At 43.6% G+C, this 8,807-nt stretch overlaps 1 long non-coding RNA gene across 3 annotated transcripts in view; it reads right to left on the reverse strand.

Moving 5' to 3' along the window:
- The window catches only part of LOC139756065 (uncharacterized), a 56,857-nt gene extending 50,428 nt beyond the window's left edge, over positions 1 to 6,429 (reverse strand). For 2 of the 3 annotated variants that reach the window (XR_011714253.1, XR_011714252.1), the window contains exon 1: positions 6,200 to 6,429. This is a non-coding gene — a long non-coding RNA (uncharacterized lncRNA). The remainder of the gene's footprint in view (positions 1 to 6,199) is intronic. The other variant, XR_011714251.1, reaches the window with a different exon arrangement.
- Between the last annotated feature and the right edge of the window lie 2,378 nt (positions 6,430 to 8,807).

Below are 8,807 nucleotides of genomic sequence, written 5' to 3' on the forward strand. Positions count from 1 at the left end.
TAATATCTGCGCAATCTAGCTACAGCTTGCAAGATTGTATGCCACCCGACAGAACCGGGTAGATCTTACGTGGCACATTTCTTCTCCCTAAGGGATTCCGTGGCCTCAATCCGGCCGTCCGTGACAATGTACCCACTCACATCCAGCGTCTGTTGACGACTCAGAGTCGCCAACACTCCCGTCAAAAATACACAATTCATTCACTGCCAGTCATTCCCCCCAGTCATCATAATCGTCCATGACTCTCTATGCACCATATAAAACCTTGATCTACAACTCGTCCATATACTTGCATAGATAAAGGCAAAATTTCAACTAGTTCGGGAGGTGTTGTTGTTACAGATATACATGTCTTCCCCAAGCTACCAACCTGCCGGACAGGCTCGCCGCAGGCCTGCCAACCTCAACCAGCTAACTTCCCTCATTACACTCTGCCCGTAAATCTTTGTGCGTGCCCTCACTCACACAACCAGCTTTCACCCGACCTGAAATTCTCAAGGAAAGCCTGGGAGGAATTACCTCCGCATCCATCCCATTTCTCTCTTCCCACTTCCCTCCACACTAATCATCCTTGCTCTGGGCGGCGACCCTAACGTCCCCGAATTCTTCCGGGGGTTCCAACTCTACATCTTATTCCACCATATCGTCATCAATCTCTCCTTCAGTCATCTCCAGACTGTCTGTCGTCACCAATCCGCAAAACCTCAGCCATACCAGGCATCTCCATTGCTTCCAATGCTCCTTAAAGTCCCCTCATCCTGCAACTTCCTCTTTTCTGTCTGCTCCTCCGAGTCCGATTCTTCCATCCCCATCCATGGCCGCTAATTTCCCCGGTGCAGCACTACTAGGTCCTTATTCCTTCTCTAGTTTCACCAGATAAACTCCACTGCCGTCATCCATCACCTCCATTACTGCTCGTGCCTCCTCACCATGCTTGGGCTGGATCTTGGATCTTCCCACCGCATATGACGGGTCTTCAGTAGTACTAGTTGTCCCCAACTGCAACAGCACCGCTTTGCCCTGTTCGTTCCACCTGGTACCGATGTATGTTCCCTTTAGCCACTCTCCAGGCAGGCAGTCTGGTGATTCTCCCATCTTTTTTTTTTATCCATTGACAATGGGTTCCAGTGGCCTCTTCAGTGCAAGGGCAGATGAGGTTCCACCTCAAACACGAGGCAATAGGGAGGTAATCCTGTGACCGGGTGTTGGGTACTAATATAGATCGCCGTCAAACTTGACAAATATCTAAGCCTCTGCTCCCTGCCTAGTGTCGCCTTTTATCATACAGCCCAATCGTTCACAGGTACCATTTCCTTAAGGGTGGTTGGGCGTAGTACTAGACTCGTCAATGTGGTAATACTTGCACAGCTCCCACACCAACTGGCCCTCAGAACCCTGGTTACTATGCAGCCTCAATTGAGAGCCAAACATTACAAATTTCATTCACCAAAATCTTGGCAACGAGGGAACTTTCTGGTTCTTAATTGGAAACCCTAAAAGAATTTGGGAAACGCATCGGTCACAATTAACACATTTCCCTTCCCATCTCGAAGAGTCTAAAAGTGTGAAGTCAATGGCTTCTCCCAAAGCTTGCTAGCATCCACTGTCCCCAGCTTAGTTTTAACCCGCACATCTTCCTCTTTATCCACAGCACAGCTCTTACACTAGGCAGCATGGATGGGTCTTAACATCATATAATCCTAAGCAGTAGAGCTGTGGTCCTAGCCATTCCCTGATGGCACCATTGTTCGTGCTGCTCGTAGAACTTCCTTTCGTTTGCCTACCAGTAACACTGGTTGGCCTCCAGGTGCAGCGACTACCAGGAGATCCTCTCCAATGAATCTCACTGGTCCTCATGATCAACGACTTCCTTACTCTCCACAGCTGCCTAAACGTAGTTAGTTGCGGTAGAGTTTTTAAAACTTCACACTTTAGCTTCCCAGTCATCTACATCCACAACTTGCCTATTATGGGGAACGGTTTCTGGGTTTCCCAGTCATCTACATCCACAACTTGCCTATTACGGGGAACGGTTTTAGGGCTTCCCAGTCATCTACATCCACAACTTGCCTATTAACGGGGAACGGTTTCAGGGCTTCCCAGTCATCTACATCCACAACTTGCCTATTATGGAGAACGGTTTCTGGGTTCCTCTCATTTTATCTAAACTCGACGTTTGCCCATTTCTTCAGAATTGCTACTCTTCCTGTTGAAGTACGTCCCCGAGACATCCACCACATCTCATATGCCTCTTCCTTCAGCTCCTTGCGCGGCTTCCGCGACAGCCTATCCGTATTGGCATTTTTTTTTCCAAAGTTTTTCTACCATAAAATCAAATCCATTCACATCACCCAACCTCTTACTTTCTACTGCCCCCAACTTTACAGTTCCCCGTTAGCACAAGTAATTGTCCTCCAGCCACACAGTTTTTCAACTGCTCCGTCACTGCTAACATCAAAGCCAACAGTTCTAGCTTTCTGGTGTTATAATTACTCATATCTTTCTCAGATCTCAACCCTCTTCTCGCAAATGCCACTGGGGTTAATTTTCCTTCATGCTCCCCCGAGAGAACAGCCCCTATTCATTCAAAACTTGCATTAGCCTCTACTAAGAAGTGCTAAGTGTAATAAGCATCCTATAGTATGGGGGCTCGAATCATTCTCTCGAACTGTTCAAAAGTCTCGGCCTCTGCTATTTCTCAGTATTTGGTCACTCTGTTTTTGACTGCAGACTCATCAAAGTATGCAGAGCAGCAGCCATCTTAGCAAACCCTGCCACGAACCTCCTTTAAAAAGAGCAGGATTGCCACAAACAATCTGCCTTCTTTCACATTATGTAGTGGTAGACCATTGCTAAGCAGCCGGGATCATCTCTGGGTCACTGCGGATTCCTTCTTTTGAGCTTACAAACCCAATGTATTTGACCCGAGGTTTCCAAATACGACATTTGGAGGGTTTCAACCTCAACCCATGTCTGTACACAACTCCAGAATAAGTTTTACCCTATACAAGTGATCATCAGTAATCCGACCAAAGACTAACAAAGCATTCAGGTGCACTATGGAATGATAATAAAAAAAAAAACGTGATTTCTGAACATGTATTCCATAGGCTTCTGGAATGTAGCAGGACAGCAAGTCAATTCCATCGGGCCTCGCATACTGATGATGTCCAAACGGCGTCACAAAGGCAGTTTTAAGACTAGCTTCTGCCTACATATGAAAATGATAATACCCAGCAGTCAGGTCAAAGGAGGGAAAGTACTGTACTCCTGCTAGAGCATTTGATGTGTCCTGGATCCTTGGCAGCATCCTTGACAATAATCTCATTCAACCATCTGTAATTTACACAGTCCTAATGCTTTCTCTTTCTTCCTCATCAATACTGTACGTGCAGCATAAGGATGCACCTCTCCTGTACCACTCCTTGCTCCAACAATCCCTTTACGAGTGCTTCCACCTCGGTCATAGTACTGGGAGAATCGTGCCTATACGGTAACCGAACTGGTACTTCACTCGCGAGGTGTATCTCAGTGCCACAGCTCAACTCGTACCAGTCTCGACAAAAACACACGTATACCGAAACAGTGATTGATCTATCTGCTGCAAATGGCTTTGATCCATACCGTCTTCTTCCACATGCACACTCACACGCTACCAGAAAATCCCAAGCCACTTCTGGGGACACGGTTTCCTCAACTGTATGGTTGCTAACACATTTTTCTCACGTCCCGTCCATATGACACTTAGCAAGTTTCCGCTGCGGCCCGAATTCTATGTCCGTTTTACTCTCACTGGCCAACGGTACACAGCACTTGCCTCTGGCCACCTTAATCATAATCTGAGAAGACACAAATACCCTTCATCAACGCATAGCCATTCTATTGCAAGAATAATCTCCGTCAAATACAAAACAAACCACTCAATTTCCTCTCAAAACTAAATGGAACCTTATTCATAACAGTTTCCCGGGCCGTATGATATCGGAATCTTTGAATCTTTCACACCGACACCCACGATGTCCGTCGACCACACAGAACACAGCATGGCGTGGGAACATTTCCACATCCACCTCTCACCACTCTCCCAGGTCTCATCGGTTTCCTCAAATCCTCCTCCTGCGTCCGTCCGCTCTGCCTCCCTCACTCTGTCTTCTGCACGATGAACGAGCTATTCCCATGATGGAGTGGGATGTTCCTCCTACCTCATCTGCAGTTTCATTCCAGTTTTCCTCTCAGATTCCTACAAAACCAAGTATGCATCAACCACTTCCGCTCTTCTGCGCCTCTATGCCGTACTTAATGCAAATTCCCCCCCCCCCCTCCCCATCTCCCTTAACATAAAATCGTACGCCCACACTTCCTGCAGCTGCTCAGCCCGTCCCTTGAATTGTTTCTCCAGCTCTACATAACTTACCTTATCCCTAAGAAGCCTCCTGCGAACGACTGAACAATTCCCCTGGCTTTGTTCACACGCCTGTTGCGAACCTTAGGAAAGGCTGGACGCTCCAAAAATCCACACAATTTGGCGATTGCATCCTGAACCTGCAAGCCTATCTGCTCTAAATCCTCCTCTGTATCCCTCACGCCAAACCTGCTCTGGTCTTCCAGAGAATTTGAATCGAGGGCGATGACCGGGAGAGAACAATATCTTTGGACCCCATAACACCAGACACCCTTTGACCTAATTCCACCACAGATGGCCAGCCTGGTTAGTCAAATGAAGCAGGGAGTCCTCAATCCCTGGTGACAATTACAACTCTGTTCTCTATGGAGACCAGGGAATGGGAATCATTCCCTTTGTTACATAATTATAACTCGCCATGTCGTATATACTACTGAACCCAAGCAGGAATCAGTGATGTTAATTAACCCAAAATGACGAGCTCAACCAGGGTCTGCTACCATTTCAGTAACGAGGCGAAACTGCCCTCGGACACAATTGACACAGGGCTCGCCTCACAAACAGAGAAAATTAAAGTGCGGATGAATTCCTGCATCTCATAAAAAAAACTCATAAGAAATATTGAAAGAATAATCTGTCAAATGCAGAAAAAGTCAAATTCCTCTCAAGACTAAACGAAACCTTATTCACATCAAGTACAATATTTCTCAAAACGTTCGCAAGTAGTTCCCATCCACGGTGGTGACCATTAACACAATGCTTGGCAACTCAAGTCATTCAACAGTTCACTCACTTTTACCCTGTCTGTGCCTATAAACTTCTCTACACGCTAAACCCTTAACTCCATCACCACTTTGTTGCACTTAAAGTCTAACCCAACACTGACTTCACACGTATTCTAATCCGTTTCACGATTAGTGTAATCGACTCCCTCCAACTTAGCATCAATACCCGCGCAGCCTAGCTACCTACAGCTTGGAAGATTGTACCCCACTCCACAGGACCAGGTAGATCTTACATGGCACATTTCCTCTCCCTAAGGTATCCCTTGGCCTCAGTGCGGCCGTCCGTGACACAGCGTCACAGGACAGAACCTGCTGTACAAATTCTGGATAGAGTAGCGTCGTCTCACGACCAACGTCCCTCAGACGAAGCCGAGTCGCCAACATCTGATTCGTGTTAAAAATCAACAACAATCTCACTGCCAGGTATTCCCGAAAATTATCACGACCATGACTCTATGCACCATATACAACAACCTTGTTCCACAGCTCGGCCACATAACTGCTAAGATAACGGTAAGATTTTCCTCTACACGTAACGGAAATGAAATCTATTATTTGTTCACGGCTACCAATCCCCGGACAGACTACTTAACTACTTGTCAACTTCCCTCATTTCATATAAACGAAAATCACCTGTGCTAGGACGAATGTATTTGGCTGAATTGGCTGAAGTTTCGGTAATCACATAACCAATCATTACAGCAAATAAAGAAATAATATGCATGTAATGTATACGTTACGAGTTTGTTAAATGCATAATGTCTAAAATGTTCCATGAAAAATATACATCATAAAAGCCCAAATGGAAATGAACAACCGGGAGGAATAAAGAATATTGATGACCAACACTCCAACCCTATCCAAAATACATTAAAGCGTAACTTATAACAAATTCAAAATCTTTCCTAGTCCAGAATTTAGAATTCTACATTTTTCATAATTAAATATCCTACCGTTAAGATATAAATTCCAAAACAACTACACAATTCTCCTCAAACCTAATAAAACTTACCTAATAACACAATAACTCGGGCGACACTTCATTGCTGCTTATAGAGGGTTTGTTCGTGTTGGACTGGCAGGACTACACTATTAACAGATCGGTGTCTGATGACCCACTGGCCAGCACGGGGAAGCTTGCTGCCCATACTGGCTGGCTACTGTTGTGAGCGTGTTGTTGAGAAGGGGAGGTATGGTAGTTAAGCAGTTCGTTCGTACTGACCGACCAAGGTGTCCATGAATGCGCGTCCTGAGGTGCCGCTTCGTCTTGTCAATATACAAAGCACTGAAGTTGTTGCACTTATACTGGCTGACAAATGACGACTGCAACTCCGTAGGAATGATAGATATCCTTGATCTTCAAAAATGACTGAATTGTTTTTCTTGCTTTTAAAAACGACGACTAATGTTAACTTGTGGGTAAAATTCACGTAATGATATAGTCAGTATCTTAACGAAACGTTTAACTACCCTTCTCAGTGAACGAGTATGGAAAATATATCACATCCCAGGAACAGATGATGCTTTTACTGTGATTATATTTCTGAGGAATTTAAGATAATCAGAACATATATAAAGAGTGTTCGCGTGGCTAGGGTTACCACTGTGTTTATTTACATTCGATCAGAATAATATAAAAGAAGTAAATTTCGCGCAAAGACTAGTAATGTTGGTTTCCTGTGCTGATGTTGTGGAGGAATTCCCATATCTACTTAATTGCAAGAAAAGAGGAGAGATATCAGTGTTTTTCCACTTCCGAGATGAATTCAATGTTGTTATGTAGAGGTCAAACAATTCAAAGCTAATGGAATATCATTCACAGACTTAAAAGACAGAAAATGTATCATCTACATATTGTCTATAAACCAAAGGTCTGAAATATGATGGACACTCACCCAGCCATCTAACTTTACGGTGGCATAAAAACTCGTTAGCTGATATTGGACCCAGTGGGAACCCATCATTATATGTATCGCCATTGAATAAACAGCACGATCACCAGATGAAGATAATAATTCCTTAAACTAAGACTTAGTTAACCTATGAGCTGTGTTTCTCTCGCTGAACAGGTCGTCAGTAAACAAAGATTTTACGTCCAAGCTGGCCATGAAGCGACTGCTGAAATCCATATTACATATTTCTTTTACATATGAGAAAGAATCCTTTGTTGTAAATTTATTATTAGTTATTGGTGAAATAACTGGAACTACGAATTTAGCTAAACTGTAAGGGCAAATCGCCGAGAGTATAGATCACAGGGAACAATCATCCTTATGCACTTTTGGCAGAACGTATATAACGCCTGGTCGGGAGCCAATTACATACACGTAGCTGCTCCTCTATTCGCAAGACGTGGGAGAGATGGTAGCGAGGGAACCACACAATCAGACAACCATCGAACCAGACGCTCCCAAATCAGACAGCGCCCCCTGACTCCATCTGTCTTTACCACTCGGCCTTCATGTCCACTTCATAACAAGATGGATGAATGTGTGGTCAAGGGCATAATCAAGAAAACCCTGAGGCCTACCAAAGACGATCAGATAATAAATCTAATTATCTATTACCAAAGTTTTCATTGGTGAGAGAATGGGGTAGGTGCCTGCCGTATTCATCTCTCATTGGTTAAGAAATTTTCTTTTGATTTTTGACTTTAGTTCATTAACCCAGATCATGCCGTACGGTCTTTACACTTGAGAATGTGACACGAGTCACTTACCGTTACGTTACGTTACTATATACCTAAGAAGAATTATACAACTGGCTTTTAAATTGATTTAGTTCCACCCCTGTTATGAACTTTGGCCAGGTTATTCATAAGAGAAACAAAGTTAATAGCATAAGTAAGAAACCGATAAACGCTGAATATGGAGTCTTATTCAATGAAACATGTTGAAAATCATGATTCACTTTCATTACCTTTCCCTCAGTGGCTTCAGGAAATGTTGAAGAACCTAACCTCACCAACCTAACCTCACCTCAACTCACCTTACTTTACCTCAACTCACTTAAACTAACGTGGAGCTAGAAGAAACTAGATCTATCGATTGTGTATGACAAAAACTTCATAACTTCCGTAGACCGTAAACCATAGAAATACCAACTTTTGTACGTGAAAGATATGAATATCGTGAACGGTACTGCGAATTGCAATTTTGTTTAGTTACCCTGGAAGTAAATATTTCGTTTTCTATGAAGACCTTAACTAGCGTTCTCTTTTTGTTCATTTCATGGGTACACTGCTGTAAATAGGAAGGACAGGTCTTCACATTATGTACAACCATGATCTGTAGCATACGTAGCCTACATAGTAATACCATAAGATATGCGGGAATAAGCCTTTGACTTTTTTTAATGACGTTTTCCCACGCTTATTGGGGATATTATTTCACTGTAACATTTACGGACTACCTTTGAAAATGTCGTCATGAAAGGAGTCTGGGCTTACATCAAAATCGGTTTTAGCCTTTAAACAATCAATGTCAGAATCCGTAAAAGATGCTCATAATGTATCAAGCTTAAAGCTTGAAAAGTATGGAAGGTTTCGAATCAATTTTTGTAGTAGGACTAAGTTAGAGATCATGTGATGTTATGACAGACAACCAAACACTTTCGCTCAA

Source organism: Panulirus ornatus, chromosome 20 (assembly GCF_036320965.1).
Source record: "Panulirus ornatus isolate Po-2019 chromosome 20, ASM3632096v1, whole genome shotgun sequence".
In the NCBI taxonomy this organism is placed as follows: domain Eukaryota; kingdom Metazoa; phylum Arthropoda; class Malacostraca; order Decapoda; family Palinuridae; genus Panulirus; species Panulirus ornatus.